The following is a 24,069-nucleotide window of genomic DNA, read 5'->3' on the forward strand; positions in this document are numbered from 1 at the left end:
CATTTCAGTTTCAGATAAACCCAGAATAATCTTTTAGTGTAAGTATTCCCATGCAGTATTTGGCCTGACTTAGTTTTAGTGTAAGTATAGCCCATACAATATGTGGGACATACGGATACTGAAAAATTACTTGTTGTTTATCTGGAATTCAAATTGAACTGGATAGCCCATATTTTCTCTGGCAATCCTGACATGGGTTACTGAGACTGTGGTTTACTGTGGTTTGTACAAAGCGGGTCTGGCATTACGCAAGAATGTGTTATAAGTGTGGTGTGTATGACACGTGACTGGTTCTTATAGAGGTATTTAGAGATGGCTGAAGTTAGCTGTGTTTGTGCAAGAGTTGAGGAGATACATGTATATAGTGTGTGTGTGTGTGTGTCCTATATATATAGTGTGTGTGTCTATATACATATCTCATCTCCAGCGTTTGGTGTTGGAGGAGAGGATTGTGATACAGGTGGGTTGTATGGGAATGTAGTACAGGAGGGATGTGTGTATATACCTCCATGTGCTCTGTGTGGTTTACTAAAGAAGTTATATGTGGGGTGTGTGATATTTTTGCTGTATCAGAGTGTACATGGGTGTATGAGTTACTGTCTCATAAAACACCCCTAACAAGAATTCTGTATACACTCTTACGTACACCGAGTGTCAGCCAGGTCCAGGCAGGGTGACAAGAACTTTACCACGCAGACTTTATATCTGGTAAGCACTCTACCCCCATTCATCTCGCTCTTCTCTGCACTACCACACACACACACACACACACACACACACACACACTCACACACACACACACAGGAACATAGGGCAAAATATTCTGAATGGTCAGGGGCAGTCATTGCCTTCCCCAGCCTGTCCCAGCCACTGCCTGGAAATCTGCCTGCTGTCTAGAGCTCCATTCCCAGGGCCCATCCTACAGTCTCCAGGGCCCTGGGCCTGGTAGGAGCTACTGGGCTCTAATCTGGGGCAGAGGCCTCTAGCTGGAGCTCTGGGGTGACCACCCCTCTCCCAGGGCAAGCTACTCGCCTACATTTAATGCACGCAGGCACCACGTGGCCCGTGGCTCTCAGAGCTCCCCGCAGGACCCTGAGGCCATTTCTCACCCCCGCTCACGCGGTCTCAGTCTCTGGAAAACCCTTCCCTTCCCTTGATCTCCTTTGGGAAATTCTTCCTGTTGAAGGAATAAAACCTCCTTGCTTTCAATATGACACCATCCCTAGACAAACAATCTTCTTTCAAAGTGCATTCCACTTGTCAAGATAGTTTTCAACAGGGCCTTCAACTCATGGGGCTTCTCTTTCCACTTTGGTAAAAGAGGCCAAGCAACTCATGGGTCTCTCTCAGCATCCTTGCATCCTTCACATCCCCCACCTCATGACCCCTAGGAAAGATCCAAGAGCATAAGAGAGAAATCGGGGACTGAGAAAAGCTGCACCTCTAGGTCTGTGCAAGCAGGATGCAGCCTGCTGTGAGTCCGACAAAGCTCCAGGCCCGGCTGCCCCAGGAGAGAGTCCTCAGACCAGCGGAGCTGACCTCCCATCTCCCAGGGGGCATCTGGCCGTTCTGTGCCGTCTCACACCACAGGGACCCTCCGGATAGATACGGCAGCATCAGTGAGACAAGGTCTCTCGCTCCCTGCTTCACAGGTGACACGTTCTCAGTCCCCCGCTTCCTAGAGAAGCTTCAGTTTGGCAGAAACCCATGTGCCCCAGCCAAGTTGCCCCCCACATACCTCCTCCGTTCTCGGCAGTTTCCTGGGACTCTTCATTTTCCAGATGTTTCCTCTTTTGTTGCCGTTCCATCGTACCAACTAGAAGTCTCCCTTAGAAGATGCCTCAAGAGATGTCCAACTCCTCCTCTTCCCTACAGGTTGGCCCTTCTTGGCTCTTGGGCAATCCGTGAAATGATTCAATACAAACAAAAATAGTCAAGTCTCCTAAATGGCTGAAAAACTTGTACCACTTGGTGAACCAGCAGTAGTGCCTAGTGCTCACCAGGGCTGTTATGTTTGCAAGGTTGCCAGGCTCACAGTGGAATTCTGTGACCTCAGTGATGACATCAGAGCATTCGGTGGACCTAGGTTGAGCACAGTGTCTGCAATAGCACAGGCCCCATTTTCAAGAACAATTCCTTTTTCCCAGCCGAAGCTTTCCCGTGAAAGGGAAAGGTTCCTACCATATCTATTATAAATTGTATCATACCATGTCTATTATAAAATTCACATTTTGATTGGAGATCTTTTAATGTCTTTTCTAGAGAGATTTAATATGAATGTTTTAAATGGTCTCCAGTTTCCCTGTGGATTATTGACATTTTAAACTCTGCACTTCAATTTTCCCTCAATACGTGTAATTTTGTCACGGCTATTTCTGTACTTAAAGATGAGGAACTATATAATTGATTTCTTCATTTTTTCCCCATCTCTTTCCAAGGTACTGCATTTGATTGTGTCTTGCGACTGAGTGAAAAATGCTAGTCCTTGAGTCAGGACATTGGGCCCTTTAGCAAGTAACTCAACCTATCTGGGCTTCAGCTTCTGTATGTGCGATCAAGAGGCTTGGACTAGCTGACTTTTCAAATGCTGTGTTTCTTTGATTCACTCTCACTTACTGATCTGCTCCTTAAGAAGAGGGTCTGTTCTCATAAAGTAACAACAGTCTTTCGTGCTCAGTTTGTTAGTTATATTGCCTTCTACGTATGCTTAGCTCTAAATAATTTATACGGCTCTTGTGACAAATTTTAGATCTTCTTTTTTTCTTATTTTCTTTTATAGTTTCTAATTTGTTATCGCCAGTGTAGAGGAGCCTGATTGACTTTTAAAATTTATTGATCTTGTATGTGTGTGCCTTGTTGAACCGTCTTATTAGTTCCTGCTAGTTTATCTGTGGGTTCTTTTGGGTCTCCTAGATAAATGAGCATATTAAATGTAAATAATGTGTTCTTTGGATAAAGTTTATTTTCTTGCATCTCTATATATAGAAGCAATATGTTGAATTGATTTAAATATTTAAATACTTACATACCTGTTATCACAATCTAACATTGTTTATCTTATTTTCTTTCAATCAATATTATGTTTTCAAGATTTATCCACGTGAATCCATAGAGATCTAGGTCTTTGATTTTTGACTGTTTGATATTATGTGATCACATGCATATAGCATCATTTATTTTCCATTCAAGCATTATTGGACAATTGGATTGTTTCCCTCCCTTCTCTAGAACAAACAACATTTCCTAGAATATCCCTGAAGATGTCTGACAGTCGAGAAGGGCCAGGCTGCCCGAAGGATTGCTACTTGCTTTTAGCCACCTTCCAACAGGCCGTCTCCAGCCAGCAATTTGAAGCACAGCTGAAATGAGAACTGCCCCAAATGTGAAGATCTTAGGAGCTTCCTAGAAGGTGGGAGGTTAATGATAGGCATCCTGCTGGGATCCCAGGGGAGTCTGAGCTGGCCTGAAGCTCATCTTCCTCCTCCACCTCTCAAGAGAAATGTGGAGGAAAGAAGACTTCAAAAACTGTGAGCAGGCAGAGGGAGAGATATTGGGGGCCGAAGCTGTAACTGAGGTCTTGGAGTGGGCTGTGAGCACGCAGAGCCTCTCGAGAGCCAGGCTCTGCCTTCTGAGAACTTCTCCCCTAAGGCTGCTCATAATTCACGTGATACCAGCCATATAGAGCCGACTTGGCCCACACTGTCACAGAAAGCCTTATCAGAATCTCTTCTTCTTCATACACTCTTGTGTCTGTTACTTGGTTATTGCCTTTGGTACTCCAGTGATGTGAACCACAGTCGCCAGGGGATGGAGGACACTAGTGACCCATCTTGCTCTGTGGCCTCAGTCCACAGCTGGAGGGTAAGGGAAGAGGCCAAATGAAGGTCAAGAAGGAAAGATGGAGTTTGAAGAGAAGACCTGAGTTAAGGGTGTCTTCTCAAGTCTTGATGACTGAAATGTAGCTCCAGTACCTGAAGTCCTGCTTGTTCTCAAGGCTGACCGCGGGGCTGGGTGCACTCAGTGAAGGAACCGTATACACTTAGTATTTCCTTGCTTGCTCACACTTGCCCTCCTCTGATACACCCTCTGCAAGACTGATCTTCCCCTGAAACAACTTTCCACCTGCTACTGTCATCTCAGGAACATTTGCTTCACCTTCCTAGTGTCCCCCTAGAATGCCATTGCAGCCAATTCATAATTTGATAATCATGCTGCTTACCATATTCTCAGCAACTTCTGAGAAATTTTATTCACTTTATTCCATAGTCTTCACCCATCAATAATCTTCCTTAACTTCCTAGCTGCAGGTTAACCCATTCGGAATCATTTCTTTTGCTTTCTCTTCTTTGGCAAATCCTTTCTATCTTTTAAGGTCTTTTTCTTGTCTCTCTACCATCCTGCCTTCCTGAACTTCTTTTTTTTTCGTTTAAGTAACCTTTCAATCTCCTTCCCCAATTTCCTCATAAACATTGAGAGTTTATTCCTCACACGTTAGACAGCGGTTTATGAATGGCCAGGCATAATGGACTCAGAATGAGTTGGCACCCCCGAGGTACCTGTCTTGCTGGGGAGCCACAGGTGAAGGGCTGTCTGCTGGACACATGTTTGCATGGAGTCAGGCTGAGTGGCCTCAGGGTGTTTGCTCTGCACTTGTGTGTGTTTCTCCCTAGTTGGTTTCCTTGTCCAGCCACCTGTGACCTCCCTCCATCCAGCCCAGGGAATCCTGCTCATCACAGGGGTAGGATGTTTGTCTCATTTTCCATCACATCCTTTCCCCAAAGTTTGGTTGTGAGTTGTTCCCATTCCAAAGACCTTTCCTCTTTGAAGAGAAAAGAGAAAATCTTGTCTCTCCTTTTCTCTCACTTCACTTCTGCTCTATTATCTCCTCCGTCCAGAATGGCCCACTGACTCACATGGGTGTAGATCCAAAGATGGCAAGAAATGCCAGCAATTCTGAGATAATAATACGGATGGATCAGGAAAACTTGAAAACCTTTATCCCGCCACATTAAAAAAAAATGCACTTCCAGTGTATTCAGAGTCTCAGTGTAGAAACACAAATGATAGAGAAATTGAATTACACTCAAGTTTTTCTTTCCTCCTTTCCTGATTTATTCTAATCCTCCAAGTTAACATGATGAACTCTTTGTTGTGTAAAGTTTCAGACATTTTCTACCCATGCACACTTTTCTTCTTTTCACATTAGAGTGTGAACTAGGTCACTTTCAACATGCTGTGATTCTGTGATTCACTGTCTCCCACCGAGTCATCCATGGATAAAGTCATCTGTTTCACGGAGAACTATTTCCAATAGCTAATAGCCAATGTCTGTGGAGTGCTTACTCTGTGTCGGTTTCTTGTAACTACTTTACAGATCATTTGTACAGCGTACCCATGGACCAGGTACAATTATGACCCCCAAGTGACAGATAAGTGCAGATAAGTACAAATAAATACAGAGGCCAAGTGACTTGCCCAAGACACTGGAGCAAATCAAAATCCATGCCTCTGTAATCATTTTGCTCTATTGCCTCTGTCTGGGAGGCTTGATGATTTGGCAACTAAAACCTTAAATATCATGTTCCATTTTTATATCTGTGACACAAGCATGGGGCTGTGATACGGGGTAACTAACCTGACTACTTTTGAAAACCCTTATGCACCTGGATGAAAGTAAGCCAGGGACTGCAAGCCATAGATTTAAGGTTTCCTACCAACTTTTAAAAATAGCTTCTTGAATGCAATTTATGTAGTGTCAAGTCTAGGATGTAGTCCAAATAGTAACAGAAAAATGGAGATATGTAGAAAAATACTTAAAGTTGACAAGTATTGGGAGTGTAGTATTTTTGGGGCCAGCGTGTAGACCACAGGAAAACTTGCTGTTTCCATCCCAAAGGGAAGAGCCCTACGTTGCAACTGCCAAGGTCCCTGGGACAGCAAGTGTGCTCACTGCTTAGTAAAGAAGCATCCTCAGTTTGATAGAATCATATGGGAGCCTTACATTTGGTTAGCAGTTCTACATTCTTGATGTAATAATATTTTCAGGGTGTGGGAGGGTATCAAGCTCTGAAAATACCCTTGGAGAGATCTGCTTATTAAGTTTGGCTTTTTCAGTCTCCCTACTACTTCTTTACTAAACACCAGGCGGTTTCCTTCACTTTTCAGAACCATATTGTTTTTCCCTTCTCTAATGAACTTTGAAATACTTTCGGATGAGCTATTGAGATTGGGAAAAAATAAACATCTCTTTAAAATAAGGAAGATAATAACAATGACAAGTAGAAAAAGCTCTAAAACAGAGAATATCCTCCATTCTAGCCACTGACTGGGAGTGGAAGGTTCGTGCTCACTGTCCAGGACGTAGAAATAAAAGCTGAGGAGGCGCTGAGGCGTCTCCTGGATCTCTATGAGCCTCCATCATTTCTGCTGAGTAGGGTTGACAGATAAAATATAGACTGTTTAGTTAAATATGAATGTTTGAAAAACAACGAGTACATTTTGAAGATAAGTATGCCCCAAATAGTTCATAGGATCTACTTATACTAAAAATAATGACTTATTATTCATGTGAAGTTCAAGTTTAACTGGGTATCCTGTATTTTTATGTACTAAATCTGACAGCCCTACTGATGATCCACAATGGAGGCAGTTGAGGAACGGTACATGCTGGCTCTCGGACAGTCAGAAATGGCTTCAGCAGATCCAGGTACAGTATGAAATTCTTTTTGGATGTAGCTCAGAAGCCATGGGCAGCCCTTGACTGCAAGTACTGCCTCGGGTTTCCCTGAGGTGGGGTAAACCTTCCTCTTAATGGCCTTTTGGTAAGTCTGGAAGACCATATCCAAGGGGAGCCCCAAAGTCAGTTTCATCCTCACAACCATGTTTCCAATTCCTGGAATTGGCTGCATGTGACTCACAAGAGCTGAGGAGGTTTGTGGAAGTTGGGAGTGTCATAGCTTGAACCCTTTGTAGGTAAAGTTTTGCTGTTGTGAGAGTTTTAACAGGAGCAATGTGAAAGACTCCAAGTCCCCAGGTAGATAGAAATAATCCTGTTCTACCTGTGTGTATGTGACAAGTCTCTAATAGTTCAGAGAGCAAGTATCTGGTCTTAGAAAGACTGATCCAAGCTTGGGTGTTTCTGGTGACAAGGCAAGGTCCTGAGTTTCAAGTTCACCTTTTATGGTTGAGGAGACAATAAGGTGGTCAGAAGGGAAATCATGGAGGAGACCTTGGCTTCATCCATCGTGCAGGCTTGTATATGTGGTTCTATGCAGATTGTGTTTCAAAGGTGGAGCTTGTTTACAACTATGAACATTCTCCGATGTGCTTTTTGGACCTTCATTCCCAGAGCGAGAGCAGTGCCGAGGCTCTAGAAATGCCATGGATATTCTGAGCTGTCAGTGGCATTTCCCCGGTACTGTTCCCTTGGTGCCGCTCCTTGAAATGTCCAAAGGGATTATCATGTGTCTTGTGGCGGGTCCTAGCATTGTGAAAGGAAGCTGCTGCACCTGGCTCAGAGGATTTCGGATGTGGTGGGAGGAGGAGTAGTACTACGACTATAAATTGTATCACAGCATATCGATTCCATCTTGAGAGTGGGGTTGGGGGGTTATGAAGGGGGGCTTTTATTGTACTTTTATACATTGTACCCTTGAAACTAATTCAATTTTTAAAAATTAATTAATTTATTTGGGGCTGCATTGGGTCTTTGTCGCTGCTAGCGGGCGTTCTCTAGTTGCAGTGAGCGGGGGCTCCTCTTGGCTGTGGTGCACGGGCTTCTCATTGCAGTGGCTTCTCTTGTTGCGGAGCATGGTCTCTAGGCACGCAGGCTTCCGTAGTTGTGGCACGTGGGCTCGGTTGATGTGGCACACGGGCTCTAGAGCGCAGGCTCAGTAGTTGTGGCGCGCGGGCTTAGTTACTCCGTGGCACGTGGGATCTTCCCAGACCAGGGCTCGAACCCATGACCCCTGCATTCGCAGGCATATTCTTAACCACTGCTCCACCAGGGAAGCCCGATAATTCAGTTTTTTATAAAGAGAAGATTCCTAATATTATTCCAAAATTTTAAAAATATGTAGTTGGATAACACTATGAAAAATTAACTGATATATTCTTTTATTATTTCTCTTTGCTCCCTGGATCTTTTTCCCCATCCAGTCAGCTAGGCACTGTGAGTTCACTGCATTAGGAAGGTAAAGACTCAGCAGAAATGAGGGAGAAAAACAGAAAAGTCTCAGCTTTGGAATGTTCACAACGGAGGCCACAGTAGAACAGGTGAGAATTCTGTGAACCAAAAATAAATGTCGTCTCAAATGCAAAAAAGTATTCTCTGCACTGGGAGGCAGGAGAGGGAGGGAGGGAAGGACTGAAGGAGAGAGATCAGTGTGGCCAGGGACATGGAGACTGTGCTTAAGGACGATATGCCCAGGAAGAGAATCAGAATCTGGAGAAGATTCAGCCTGCACGTGATCATTGCCTCCAGCCAGCACCCTCATCTCAGACGTTGGGAAATTCAGAGAGAGAGTGGGAGTACGTCAGGAGGGCCACGCGCATAGTCTGTGTGGCAGGGGTTGTGGCCGTTCCCTATTTGTGAGGAGTCCCCAGCAATTTGCAGGCCTCTTCTGGAAAATGCTGGCGGACGTCTCTAGTGCTTATGTGAAAGCTTGTTCACAAACCTTGAAAGATACAGATGTAGATGACAGATAGATGCATAGATAGAAAAATGTCATTAAATAAAAGCTCCAGGAAAGGTTTGGAAAATGCCCTTTATTGCATAGGACGCTTCTATTGTCATATGATGTTAGACTGAGTGCCGGTCCCTTCATCCTCCTTCAGACCACGGCATTCTGTCTGCTACTCTCCCGAGGGTCCTTTCTTCTCCCTGGAAGGGATAAAACAAATGAGGTAGAACAGGAAGAGACAAGAAGCACTCCAAGCTCTGCTGGTCAGGGTTACCCTCCAGCATTGCCTTAATGCTCAGAGCCACACACACCACAGTGAGCTTGGCTCCAGATCAACTACCACGCAACGAAGGTTCTGGAACATTTCCATATCTCGGGGGACCTCATTTCCACGTGACTCTCTTTCATATTCCCCTTTGTCACAGAAGGCTAGGTCCAGTGGTCCGGGTGAGATCTCGGCTCAGGCCCAAGGCTCTCAGACCTCAAAATTCTGGTCCTGCAAGGGCCCCTGTCCTCTCTTGAGACCACTCCTGGCTCTCTCTGCCGAGAAGGAGCTGCTGGCAGTACGTCCTCTAAGAGTTGAGGTCCATCGTGCAGACCCTGAGAAAACTCCTAGGAAAAGGCTCCACCTTCTTGTTTACGTCAACAGAGGTCAATGCCTTTCTTAGTGCTGGGTGTGTCCCATTTGATGCAACTGCAGAGCCATTAGGTAAACCAGCACATGTGTGCGGCCCCTTCCCTTAGACTCCTCTGGGCCCTCGTGACATAGGCTCAGAAGACTGCCAGCCTCAAGCCTTACCTCTTCCAAGGGACGGCCACACCGTCTTCCAGGATCTTCTGTCCCATGAATCTCAGTTGCTGTTTGGAACTCAAAGGAGAGAAAAGACCCTGCCTGCGGGGTCTCTTTGGGCTGGGGCCTTCCCCCGTGGGCTGCTCTCCCTCATTCTCCTTTTCTTCTTGCTTCTCTACCTCCTTCTCCTCCTCCTCCTCCTCCTCCTCCTCCTCCTCCTCCTCGTTCTCCTCCTCCTCCTCCTCGTCCTCTTCCTCAGGGGTGCTCTCGGATTCCACATTGCCCATCCGCTGGGCCATGGTGAGATGAAAGGCACGGCAGCTGAAGCCCTGCAGGATGCCGCCCTTCACGTGCTGCTGGAGGATCTCCAAGGTGGGGAAGACCCGGCAGCAGGCCATGCACCTGAAGCCGGTCTCCATGGTCAGCATCCAGTCCGCTGTCTTGGCGCTGGGTCTCTCCTCGACGGCAGGTGGCCCTGATGGGCTGCCTGGCTCTGCCCTTTCCTCATACTCTTTCTCCTCCCCAGTGGGCTCACTGTCAGACAGGAGGCTTTCGGTGGACACATCAGAAGAGGGGTCAGTGGCTACTGCGCACACATCCTCAGGAAGGGTCACTTCTTCTATCCTCAGCTGCTTTTCAGGCAACTCCAAGGGTTTCTTTGTCTTCCAGGAGACAGCGACACCCTTGTTCACTTGTACCTGCATGTAGTATATTTTCATGCCCCTTTCCTCTTTGTCTGGGTGCAGATAGTTCTTACAGGGTGAAGAGGGTGAGGAGGAGACACAGTGTGATGGGGAAGCGGTCTCTCCTTCTTCCTGATCCTGGGCTAGGGGTGGTCTAGGCTGGGCAGTGTCTCGATGAAATCTCCGGATTCCTGAAAAAGGAAATTAAAATCATAATAACATGCATGGGCCATGCCGGAAGCTGAGGGAGCAGGTGTGGTAGACGAGAGAGGGACATTGGCACGACATAGCAATGTCGTGAGCTTGGTGTCCGTTGGCCGTAGGACGGAGTGGTGTATGTGGTGTCATCTGTGGGCTTTTCATGTGCGTGGGGGGGTATACTGGAGCGGTGTCTGTATACAGGGGTGTGGAGTATGGTGGTGAGGGCTGTAGTATGTGAGGGATGCGGCTGGATGCGTGTACGATGAGGAGTGTGAGTTTGGGAATATCGGTGGTGCATTCCTTGTGGAATGGGGCTGTGGTGCAGGAGAGTACTGTGGAGCACGTGCTTGGGGTTGATGTGCACTGAGAAGGGCTGTGCCTGGAGGGCGCGTGTATGTGTGAGCTGTGTGCACCTGAGCTGGATGGTCCTGCTCTCAGGCTGGAGGTGTATGATGCAGAACTCTGTCCTTCTCTGGAAGCAAAGGCAAAGACAAAGCCTACATTTTCCTCTGAAGATGCTTAATCTGGTCCCTCTTCCCTCCACCTCAAGCCCAGACCTTTCCGGCCCCTGCTCCTTGACTTCCCCACCATGGTAGTAGCAGTATTCACACACACACCCCCAGACTCAGCTGGCATCCACGCCCTCGGAACAGCTCAGCCATCCTGCCCAGGCTCCTCCACAGAGCCCTCATCACCTCTGATGACCCTGGATTTCCTCTCAGCCTCCCTGGGATCTGTGTGCCTCCTGCTTCACAGCCAAGCACCCCGTCACCTGAGGAGCCCCACGCCCTTACCAGCGTAGCTGAGCTTGCGCAGAGTAGAAGTACAGAAGAAGTATTTAGAGGCAGAGGAGACCTCCACTGCCCCTGGGCTGCAGCCTTGGGCCACCACAGTGGATCCAAGCCGAGGGGGATCCTCTTGTGACTTCGAGATTCCTGAGGGAGGAATGAAAGGCTCAGGGTGGGTTCATCAGTCCTCTGTCCACAAATATTTACTGAGTGTGTGACACGTGTCAGGTGCAGTGAATACACACAGTTGAGAGTGTGGTTCCCAGTGGATCCTCCAGGATTTAATTCCAATCAATACTTATTCTCTCACTGTCTAGTTGGTAATGTAGGCCTCGGTGGTGACTGTGAGTGTGTGGGAAGAGTGAGTGATGTGTATCAGTTAAGTCTGTGGTAAGTGTGGGGTTGGCATGGGGAGCACAGTGCAGACGTGTCTATCTGTGTCTGTGGACTTTGTGTGCATGGTTTCTGTTCACAAGTCAGGAATTCTGGGACATGTAACGTTTCCTCATTACATGGTGTGGCTTGTATTTATGGTGTGGCTTGTATTTATGGTGTGTGTTCATTCATTCATTCACCAAGATTCAGTAAGCAGCTACTCCTGTGTATCCGGCACTCTTCCATTGTTGTAGTCTTTGGTAACGCTGCACATTCTAGTAGGGGAAGACACACACTAAACAAAACTACAATAAATATATAATACATCAGCTGGTGGTAAGTATATAAGGGTTGCCAGACTTAGCGAACAAGAATACAAGGCACCCAGTTAAATTTCAGTTTCAGATAAACCCAGAATAATCTTTTAGTGTAAGTATTCCCATGCAGTATTTGGCCTGACTTAGTTTTAGTGTAAGTATAGCCCATACAATATGTGGGACATACGGATACTGAAAAATTACTTGTTGTTTATCTGGAATTCAAATTGAACTGGATAGCCCATATTTTCTCTGGCAATCCTGACATGGGTTACTGAGACTGTGGTTTACTGTGGTTTGTACAAAGCGGGTCTGGCATTACGCAAGAATGTGTTATAAGTGTGGTGTGTATGACACGTGACTGGTTCTTATAGAGGTATTTAGAGATGGCTGAAGTTAGCTGTGTTTGTGCAAGAGTTGAGGAGATACATGTATATAGTGTGTGTGTGTGTGTGTGTGTGTCCTATATATATAGTGTGTGTGTCTATATACATATCTCATCTCCAGCGTTTGGTGTTGGAGGAGAGGATTGTGATACAGGTGGGTTGTATGGGAATGTAGTACAGGAGGGATGTGTGTATATACCTCCATGTGCTCTGTGTGGTTTACTAAAGAAGTTATATGTGGGGTGTGTGATATTTTTGCTGTATCAGAGTGTACATGGGTGTATGAGTTACTGTCTCATAAAACACCCCTAACAAGAATTCTGTATACACTCTTACGTACACCGAGTGTCAGCCAGGTCCAGGCAGGGTGACAAGAACTTTACCACGCAGACTTTATATCTGGTAAGCACTCTACCCCCATTCATCTCGCTCTTCTCTGCACTACCACACACACACACACACACACACACACACACACACTCACACACACACACACAGGAACATAGGGCAAAATATTCTGAATGGTCAGGGGCAGTCATTGCCTTCCCCAGCCTGTCCCAGCCACTGCCTGGAAATCTGCCTGCTGTCTAGAGCTCCATTCCCAGGGCCCATCCTACAGTCTCCAGGGCCCTGGGCCTGGTAGGAGCTACTGGGCTCTAATCTGGGGCAGAGGCCTCTAGCTGGAGCTCTGGGGTGACCACCCCTCTCCCAGGGCAAGCTACTCGCCTACATTTAATGCACGCAGGCACCACGTGGCCCGTGGCTCTCAGAGCTCCCCGCAGGACCCTGAGGCCATTTCTCACCCCCGCTCACGCGGTCTCAGTCTCTGGAAAACCCTTCCCTTCCCTTGATCTCCTTTGGGAAATTCTTCCTGTTGAAGGAATAAAACCTCCTTGCTTTCAATATGACACCATCCCTAGACAAACAATCTTCTTTCAAAGTGCATTCCACTTGTCAAGATATTTTTCAACAGGGCCTTCAACTCATGGGGCTTCTCTTTCCACTTTGGTAAAAGAGGCCAAGCAACTCATGGGTCTCTCTCAGCATCCTTGCATCCTTCACATCCCCCACCTCATGACCCCTAGGAAAGATCCAAGAGCATAAGAGAGAAATCGGGGACTGAGAAAAGCTGCACCTCTAGGTCTGTGCAAGCAGGATGCAGCCTGCTGTGAGTCCGACAAAGCTCCAGGCCCGGCTGCCCCAGGAGAGAGTCCTCAGACCAGCGGAGCTGACCTCCCATCTCCCAGGGGGCATCTGGCCGTTCTGTGCCGTCTCACACCACAGGGACCCTCCGGATAGATACGGCAGCATCAGTGAGACAAGGTCTCTCGCTCCCTGCTTCACAGGTGACACGTTCTCAGTCCCCCGCTTCCTAGAGAAGCTTCAGTTTGGCAGAAACCCATGTGCCCCAGCCAAGTTGCCCCCCACATACCTCCTCCGTTCTCGGCAGTTTCCTGGGACTCTTCATTTTCCAGATGTTTCCTCTTTTGTTGCCGTTCCATCGTACCAACTAGAAGTCTCCCTTAGAAGATGCCTCAAGAGATGTCCAACTCCTCCTCTTCCCTACAGGTTGGCCCTTCTTGGCTCTTGGGCAATCCGTGAAATGATTCAATACAAACAAAAATAGTCAAGTCTCCTAAATGGCTGAAAAACTTGTACCACTTGGTGAACCAGCAGTAGTGCCTAGTGCTCACCAGGGCTGTTATGTTTGCAAGGTTGCCAGGCTCACAGTGGAATTCTGTGACCTCAGTGATGACATCAGAGCATTCGGTGGACCTAGGTTGAGCACAGTGTCTGCAATAGCACAGGCCCCATTTTCAAGAACAATTCCTTTTTCCCAGCCGAAGCTTTCCCGTGAAAGGGAAAGGTTCCTACCATATCTATTATAAATTGTATCATACCATGTCTATTATAAAATTCACATTTTGATTGGAGATCTTTTAATGTCTTTTCTAGAGAGATTTAATATGAATGTTTTAAATGGTCTCCAGTTTCCCTGTGGATTATTGACATTTTAAACTCTGCACTTCAATTTTCCCTCAATACGTGTAATTTTGTCACGGCTATTTCTGTACTTAAAGATGAGGAACTATATAATTGATTTCTTCATTTTTTCCCCATCTCTTTCCAAGGTACTGCATTTGATTGTGTCTTGCGACTGAGTGAAAAATGCTAGTCCTTGAGTCAGGACATTGGGCCCTTTAGCAAGTAACTCAACCTATCTGGGCTTCAGCTTCTGTATGTGCGATCAAGAGGCTTGGACTAGCTGACTTTTCAAATGCTGTGTTTCTTTGATTCACTCTCACTTACTGATCTGCTCCTTAAGAAGAGGGTCTGTTCTCATAAAGTAACAACAGTCTTTCGTACTCAGTTTGTTAGTTATATTGCCTTCTACGTATGCTTAGCTCTAAATAATTTATACGGCTCTTGTGACAAATTTTAGATCTTCTTTTTTTCTTATTTTCTTTTATAGTTTCTAATTTGTTATCGCCAGTGTAGAGGAGCCTGATTGACTTTTAAAATTTATTGATCTTGTATGTGTGTGCCTTGTTGAACCGTCTTATTAGTTCCTGCTAGTTTATCTGTGGGTTCTTTTGGGTCTCCTAGATAAATGAGCATATTAAATGTAAATAATGTGTTCTTTGGATAAAGTTTATTTTCTTGCATCTCTATATATAGAAGCAATATGTTGAATTGATTTAAATATTTAAATACTTACATACCTGTTATCACAATCTAACATTGTTTATCTTATTTTCTTTCAATCAATATTATGTTTTCAAGATTTATCCACGTGAATCCATAGAGATCTAGGTCTTTGATTTTTGACTGTTTGATATTATGTGATCACATGCATATAGCATCATTTATTTTCCATTCAAGCATTATTGGACAATTGGATTGTTTCCCTCCCTTCTCTAGAACAAACAACATTTCCTAGAATATCCCTGAAGATGTCTGACAGTCGAGAAGGGCCAGGCTGCCCGAAGGATTGCTACTTGCTTTTAGCCACCTTCCAACAGGCCGTCTCCAGCCAGCAATTTGAAGCACAGCTGAAATGAGAACTGCCCCAAATGTGAAGATCTTAGGAGCTTCCTAGAAGGTGGGAGGTTAATGATAGGCATCCTGCTGGGATCCCAGGGGAGTCTGAGCTGGCCTGAAGCTCATCTTCCTCCTCCACCTCTCAAGAGAAATGTGGAGGAAAGAAGACTTCAAAAACTGTGAGCAGGCAGAGGGAGAGATATTGGGGGCCGAAGCTGTAACTGAGGTCTTGGAGTGGGCTGTGAGCACGCAGAGCCTCTCGAGAGCCAGGCTCTGCCTTCTGAGAACTTCTCCCCTAAGGCTGCTCATAATTCACGTGATACCAGCCATATAGAGCCGACTTGGCCCACACTGTCACAGAAAGCCTTATCAGAATCTCTTCTTCTTCATACACTCTTGTGTCTGTTACTTGGTTATTGCCTTTGGTACTCCAGTGATGTGAACCACAGTCGCCAGGGGATGGAGGACACTAGTGACCCATCTTGCTCTGTGGCCTCAGTCCACAGCTGGAGGGTAAGGGAAGAGGCCAAATGAAGGTCAAGAAGGAAAGATGGAGTTTGAAGAGAAGACCTGAGTTAAGGGTGTCTTCTCAAGTCTTGATGACTGAAATGTAGCTCCAGTACCTGAAGTCCTGCTTGTTCTCAAGGCTGACCGCGGGGCTGGGTGCACTCAGTGAAGGAACCGTATACACTTAGTATTTCCTTGCTTGCTCACACTTGCCCTCCTCTGATACACCCTCTGCAAGACTGATCTTCCCCTGAAACAACTTTCCACCTGCTACTGTCATCTCAGGAACATTTGCTTCACCTTCCTAGTGTCCCCCTAGAATGCCATTGCAGCCAATTCATAATTTGATAATCATGCTGCTTACCATATTCTCAGCAACTTCTGAGAAATTTTATTCACTTTATTCCATAGTCTTCACCCATCAATAATCTTCCTTAACTTCCTAGCTGCAGGTTAACCCATTCGGAATCATTTCTTTTGCTTTCTCTTCTTTGGCAAATCCTTTCTATCTTTTAAGGTCTTTTTCTTGTCTCTCTACCATCCTGCCTTCCTGAACTTCTTTTTTTTTCGTTTAAGTAACCTTTCAATCTCCTTCCCCAATTTCCTCATAAACATTGAGAGTTTATTCCTCACACGTTAGACAGCGGTTTATGAATGGCCAGGCATAATGGACTCAGAATGAGTTGGCACCCCCGAGGTACCTGTCTTGCTGGGGAGCCACAGGTGAAGGGCTGTCTGCTGGACACATGTTTGCATGGAGTCAGGCTGAGTGGCCTCAGGGTGTTTGCTCTGCACTTGTGTGTGTTTCTCCCTAGTTGGTTTCCTTGTCCAGCCACCTGTGACCTCCCTCCATCCAGCCCAGGGAATCCTGCTCATCACAGGGGTAGGATGTTTGTCTCATTTTCCATCACATCCTTTCCCCAAAGTTTGGTTGTGAGTTGTTCCCATTCCAAAGACCTTTCCTCTTTGAAGAGAAAAGAGAAAATCTTGTCTCTCCTTTTCTCTCACTTCACTTCTGCTCTATTATCTCCTCCGTCCAGAATGGCCCACTGACTCACATGGGTGTAGATCCAAAGATGGCAAGAAATGCCAGCAATTCTGAGATAATAATACGGATGGATCAGGAAAACTTGAAAACCTTTATCCCGCCACATTAAAAAAAATTGCACTTCCAGTGTATTCAGAGTCTCAGTGTAGAAACACAAATGATAGAGAAATTGAATTACACTCAAGTTTTTCTTTCCTCCTTTCCTGATTTATTCTAATCCTCCAAGTTAACATGATGAACTCTTTGTTGTGTAAAGTTTCAGACATTTTCTACCCATGCACACTTTTCTTCTTTTCACATTAGAGTGTGAACTAGGTCACTTTCAACATGCTGTGATTCTGTGATTCACTGTCTCCCACCGAGTCATCCATGGATAAAGTCATCTGTTTCACGGAGAACTATTTCCAATAGCTAATAGCCAATGTCTGTGGAGTGCTTACTCTGTGTCGGTTTCTTGTAACTACTTTACAGATCATTTGTACAGCGTACCCATGGACCAGGTACAATTATGACCCCCAAGTGACAGATAAGTGCAGATAAGTACAAATAAATACAGAGGCCAAGTGACTTGCCCAAGACACTGGAGCAAATCAAAATCCATGCCTCTGTAATCATTTTGCTCTATTGCCTCTGTCTGGGAGGCTTGATGATTTGGCAACTAAAACCTTAAATATCATGTTCCATTTTTATATCTGTGACACAAGCATGGGGCTGTGATACGGGGTAACTAACCTGACTACTTTTGAAAACCCTTATGCACCTGGATGAAAGTAAGCCAGGGACTGCAAGCCATAGATTTAAGGTTTCCTACCAACTTTTAAAAATAGCTTCTTGAATGCAATTTATGTAGTGTCAAGTCTAGGATGTAGTCCAAATAGTAACAGAAAAATGGAGATATGTAGAAAAATACTTAAAGTTGACAAGTATTGGGAGTGTAGTATTTTTGGGGCCAGCGTGTAGACCACAGGAAAACTTGCTGTTTCCATCCCAAAGGGAAGAGCCCTACGTTGCAACTGCCAAGGTCCCTGGGACAGCAAGTGTGCTCACTGCTTAGTAAAGAAGCATCCTCAGTTTGATAGAATCATATGGGAGCCTTACATTTGGTTAGCAGTTCTACATTCTTGATGTAATAATATTTTCAGGGTGTGGGAGGGTATCAAGCTCTGAAAATACCCTTGGAGAGATCTGCTTATTAAGTTTGGCTTTTTCAGTCTCCCTACTACTTCTTTACTAAACACCAGGCGGTTTCCTTCACTTTTCAGAACCATATTGTTTTTCCCTTCTCTAATGAACTTTGAAATACTTTCGGATGAGCTATTGAGATTGGGAAAAAATAAACATCTCTTTAAAATAAGGAAGATAATAACAATGACAAGTAGAAAAAGCTCTAAAACAGAGAATATCCTCCATTCTAGCCACTGACTGGGAGTGGAAGGTTCGTGCTCACTGTCCAGGACGTAGAAATAAAAGCTGAGGAGGCGCTGAGGCGTCTCCTGGATCTCTATGAGCCTCCATCATTTCTGCTGAGTAGGGTTGACAGATAAAATATAGACTGTTTAGTTAAATATGAATGTTTGAAAAACAACGAGTACATTTTGAAGATAAGTATGCCCCAAATAGTTCATAGGATCTACTTATACTAAAAATAATGACTTATTATTCATGTGAAGTTCAAGTTTAACTGGGTATCCTGTATTTTTATGTACTAAATCTGACAGCCCTACTGATGATCCACAATGGAGGCAGTTGAGGAACGGTACATGCTGGCTCTCGGACAGTCAGAAATGGCTTCAGCAGATCCAGGTACAGTATGAAATTCTTTTTGGATGTAGCTCAGAAGCCATGGGCAGCCCTTGACTGCAAGTACTGCCTCGGGTTTCCCTGAGGTGGGGTAAACCTTCCTCTTAATGGCCTTTTGGTAAGTCTGGAAGACCATATCCAAGGGGAGCCCCAAAGTCAGTTTCATCCTCACAACCATGTTTCCAATTCCTGGAATTGGCTGCATGTGACTCACAAGAGCTGAGGAGGTTTGTGGAAGTTGGGAGTGTCATAGCTTGAACCCTTTGTAGGTAAAGTTTTGCTGTTGTGAGAGTTTTAACAGGAGCAATGTGAAAGACTCCAAGTCCCCAGGTAGATAGAAATAATCCTGTTCTACCTGTGTGTATGTGACAAGTCTCTAATAGTTCAGAGAGCAAGTATCTGGTCTTAGAAAGACTGATCCAAGCTTGGGTGTTTCTGGTGACAAGGCAAGGTCCTGAGTTTCAAGTTCACCTTTTATGGTTGAGGAGACAATAAGGTGGTCAGAAGGGAAATCATGGAGGAGACCTTGGCTTCATCCATCGTGCAGGCTTGTATATGTGGTTCTATGCAGATTGTGTTTCAAAGGTGGAGCTTGTTTACAACTATGAACATTCTCCGATGTGCTTTTTGGACCTTCATTCCCAGAGCGAGAGCAGTGCCGAGGCTCTAGAAATGCCATGGATATTCTGAGCTGTCAGTGGCATTTCCCCGGTACTGTTCCCTTGGTGCCGCTCCTTGAAATGTCCAAAGGGATTATCATGTGTCTTGTGGCGGGTCCTAGCATTGTGAAAGGAAGCTGCTGCACCTGGCTCAGAGGATTTCGGATGTGGTGGGAGGAGGAGTAGTACTACGACTATAAATTGTATCACAGCATATCGATTCCATCTTGAGAGTGGGGTTGGGGGGTTATGAAGGGGGGCTTTTATTGTACTTTTATACATTGTACCCTTGAAACTAATTCAATTTTTAAAAATTAATTAATTTATTTGGGGCTGCATTGGGTCTTTGTCGCTGCTAGCGGGCGTTCTCTAGTTGCAGTGAGCGGGGGCTCCTCTTGGCTGTGGTGCACGGGCTTCTCATTGCAGTGGCTTCTCTTGTTGCGGAGCATGGTCTCTAGGCACGCAGGCTTCCGTAGTTGTGGCACGTGGGCTCGGTTGATGTGGCACACGGGCTCTAGAGCGCAGGCTCAGTAGTTGTGGCGCGCGGGCTTAGTTACTCCGTGGCACGTGGGATGTTCCCAGACCAGGGCTCGAACCCATGACCCCTGCATTCGCAGGCATATTCTTAACCACTGCTCCACCAGGGAAGCCCGATAATTCAGTTTTTTATAAAGAGAAGATTCCTAATATTATTCCAAAATTTTAAAAATATGTAGTTGGATAACACTATGAAAAATTAACTGATATATTCTTTTATTATTTCTCTTTGCTCCCTGGATCTTTTTCCCCATCCAGTCAGCTAGGCACTGTGAGTTCACTGCATTAGGAAGGTAAAGACTCAGCAGAAATGAGGGAGAAAAACAGAAAAGTCTCAGCTTTGGAATGTTCACAACGGAGGCCACAGTAGAACAGGTGAGAATTCTGTGAACCAAAAATAAATGTCGTCTCAAATGCAAAAAAGTATTCTCTGCACTGGGAGGCAGGAGAGGGAGGGAGGGAAGGACTGAAGGAGAGAGATCAGTGTGGCCAGGGACATGGAGACTGTGCTTAAGGACGATATGCCCAGGAAGAGAATCAGAATCTGGAGAAGATTCAGCCTGCACGTGATCATTGCCTCCAGCCAGCACCCTCATCTCAGACGTTGGGAAATTCAGAGAGAGAGTGGGAGTACGTCAGGAGGGCCACGCGCATAGTCTGTGTGGCAGGGGTTGTGGCCGTTCCCTATTTGTGAGGAGTCCCCAGCAATTTGCAGGCCTCTTCTGGAAAATGCTGGCGGACGTCTCTAGTGCTTATGTGAAAGCTTGTTCACAAACCTTGAAAGATACAGATGTAGATGACAGATAGATGCATAGATAGAAAAATGTCATTAAATAAAAGCTCCAGGAAAGGTTTGGAAAATGGCCTTTATTGCATAGGACGCTTCTATTGTCATATGATGTTAGACTGAGTGCCGGTCCCTTCATCCTCCTTCAGACCACGGCATTCTGTCTGCTACTCTCCCGAGGGTCCTTTCTTCTCCCTGGAAGGGATAAAACAAATGAGGTAGAACAGGAAGAGACAAGAAGCACTCCAAGCTCTGCTGGTCAGGGTTACCCTCCAGCATTGCCTTAATGCTCAGAGCCACACACACCACAGTGAGCTTGGCTCCAGATCAACTACCACGCAACGAAGGTTCTGGAACATTTCCATATCTCGGGGGACCTCATTTCCACGTGACTCTCTTTCATATTCCCCTTTGTCACAGAAGGCTAGGTCCAGTGGTCCGGGTGAGATCTCGGCTCAGGCCCAAGGCTCTCAGACCTCAAAATTCTGGTCCTGCAAGGGCCCCTGTCCTCTCTTGAGACCACTCCTGGCTCTCTCTGCCGAGAAGGAGCTGCTGGCAGTACGTCCTCTAAGAGTTGAGGTCCATCGTGCAGACCCTGAGAAAACTCCTAGGAAAAGGCTCCACCTTCTTGTTTACGTCAACAGAGGTCAATGCCTTTGTTAGTGCTGGGTGTGTCCCATTTGATGCAACTGCAGAGCCATTAGGTAAACCAGCACATGTGTGCGGCCCCTTCCCTTAGACTCCTCTGGGCCCTCGTGACATAGGCTCAGAAGACTGCCAGCCTCAAGCCTTACCTCTTCCAAGGGACGGCCACACCGTCTTCCAGGATCTTCTGTCCCATGAATCTCAGTTGCTGTTTGGAACTCAAAGGAGAGAAAAGACCCTGCCTGCGGGGTCTCTTTGGGCTGGGGCCTTCCCCCGTGGGCTGCTCTCCCTCATTCTCCTTTTCTTATTGCTTCTCTACCTCCTTCTCCTCCTCCTCCTCCTCCTCCTCCTCCTCCTCCTCCTCCTCGTTCTCCTCCTCCTCCTCCTCGTCCTCTTCCTCAGGGGTGCTCTCGGATTCCACATTGCCCATCCGCTGGGCCATGGTGAGATGAAAGGCACGGCAGCTGAAGCCCTGCAGGATGCCGCCCTTCACGTGCTGCTGGAGGATCTCCAAGGTGGGGAAGACCCGGCAGCAGGCCATGCACCTGAAGCCGGTCTCCATGGTCAGCATCCAGTCCGCTGTCTTGGCGCTGGGTCTCTCCTCGACGGCAGGTGGCCCTGATGGGCTGCCTGGCTCTGCCCTTTCCTCATACTCTTTCTCCTCCCCAGTGGGCTCACTGTCAGACAGGAGGCTTTCGGTGGACACATCAGAAGAGGGGTCAGTGGCTACTGCGCACACATCCTCAGGAAGGGTCACTTCTTCTATCCTCAGCTGCTTTTCAGGCAACTCCAAGGGTTTCTTTGTCTTCCAGGAGACAGCGACACCCTTGTTCACTTGTACCTGCATGTAGTATATTTTCATGCCCCTTTCCTCTTTGTCTGGGTGCAGATAGTTCTTACAGGGTGAAGAGGGTGAGGAGGAGACACAGTGTGATGGGGAAGCGGTCTCTCCTTCTTCCTGATCCTGGGCTAGGGGTGGTCTAGGCTGGGCAGTGTCTCGATGAAATCTCCGGATTCCTGAAAAAGGAAATTAAAATCATAATAACATGCATGGGCCATGCCGGAAGCTGAGGGAGCAGGTGTGGTAGACGAGAGAGGGACATTGGCACGACATAGCAATGTCGTGAGCTTGGTGTCCGTTGGCCGTAGGACGGAGTGGTGTATCTGGTGTCATCTGTGGGCTTTTCATGTGCGTGGGGGGGTATACTGGAGCGGTGTCTGTATACAGGGGTGTGGAGTATGGTGGTGAGGGCTGTAGTATGTGAGGGATGCGGCTGGATGCGTGTACGATGAGGAGTGTGAGTTTGGGAATATCGGTGGTGCATTCCTTGTGGAATGGGGCTGTGGTGCAGGAGAGTACTGTGGAGCACGTGCTTGGGGTTGATGTGCACTGAGAAGGGCTGTGCCTGGAGGGCGCGTGTATGTGTGAGCTGTGTGCACCTGAGCTGGATGGTCCTGCTCTCAGGCTGGAGGTGTATGATGCAGAACTCTGTCCTTCTCTGGAAGCAAAGGCAAAGACAAAGCCTACATTTTCCTCTGAAGATGCTTAATCTGGTCCCTCTTCCCTCCACCTCAAGCCCAGACCTTTCCGGCCCCTGCTCCTTGACTTCCCCACCATGGTAGTAGCAGTATTCACACACACACACCCAGACTCAGCTGGCATCCACGCCCTCGGAACAGCTCAGCCATCCTGCCCAGGCTCCTCCACAGAGCCCTCATCACCTCTGATGACCCTGGATTTCCTCTCAGCCTCCCTGGGATCTGTGTGCCTCCTGCTTCACAGCCAAGCACCCCGTCACCTGAGGAGCCCCACGCCCTTACCAGCGTAGCTGAGCTTGCGCAGAGTAGAAGTACAGAAGAAGTATTTAGAGGCAGAGGAGACCTCCACTGCCCCTGGGCTGCAGCCTTGGGCCACCACAGTGGATCCAAGCCGAGGGGGATCCTCTTGTGACTTCGAGATTCCTGAGGGAGGAATGAAAGGCTCAGGGTGGGTTCATCAGTCCTCTGTCCACAAATATTTACTGAGTGTGTGACACGTGTCAGGTGCAGTGAATACACACAGTTGAGAGTGTGGTTCCCAGTGGATCCTCCAGGATTTAATTCCAATCAATACTTATTCTCTCACTGTCTAGTTGGTAATGTAGGCCTCGGTGGTGACTGTGAGTGTGTGGGAAGAGTGAGTGATGTGTATCAGTTAAGTCTGTGGTAAGTGTGGGGTTGGCATGGGGAGCACAGTGCAGACGTGTCTATCTGTGTCTGTGGCCTTTGTGTGCATGGTTTCTGTTCACAAGTCAGGAATTCTGGGACATGTAACGTTTCCTCATTACATGGTGTGGCTTGTATTTATGGTGTGTGTTCATTCATTCATTCACCAAGATTCAGTAAGCAGCTACTCCTGTGTATCCGGCACTCTTCCATTGTTGTAGTCTTTGGTAACGCTGCACATTCTAGTAGGGGAAGACACACACTAAACAAAACTACAATAAATATATAATACATCAGCTGGTGGTAAGTATATAAGGGTTGCCAGACTTAGCGAACAAGAATACAAGGCACCCAGTTAAATTTCAGTTTCAGATAAACCCAGAATAATCTTTTAGTGTAAGTATTCCCATGCAGTATTTGGCCTGACTTAGTTTTAGTGTAAGTATAGCCCATACAATATGTGGGACATACGGATACTGAAAAATTACTTGTTCTTTATCTGGAATTCAAATTGAACTGGATAGCCCATATTTTCTCTGGCAATCCTGACATGGGTTACTGAGACTGTGGTTTACTGTGGTTTGTACAAAGCGGGTCTGGCATTACGCAAGAATGTGT

This window comes from Mesoplodon mirus (genome assembly GCF_964341445.2).
Source record: "Mesoplodon mirus genome assembly, contig: SUPER_14_unloc_2, whole genome shotgun sequence".
Lineage (NCBI taxonomy): Eukaryota > Metazoa > Chordata > Mammalia > Artiodactyla > Ziphiidae > Mesoplodon > Mesoplodon mirus.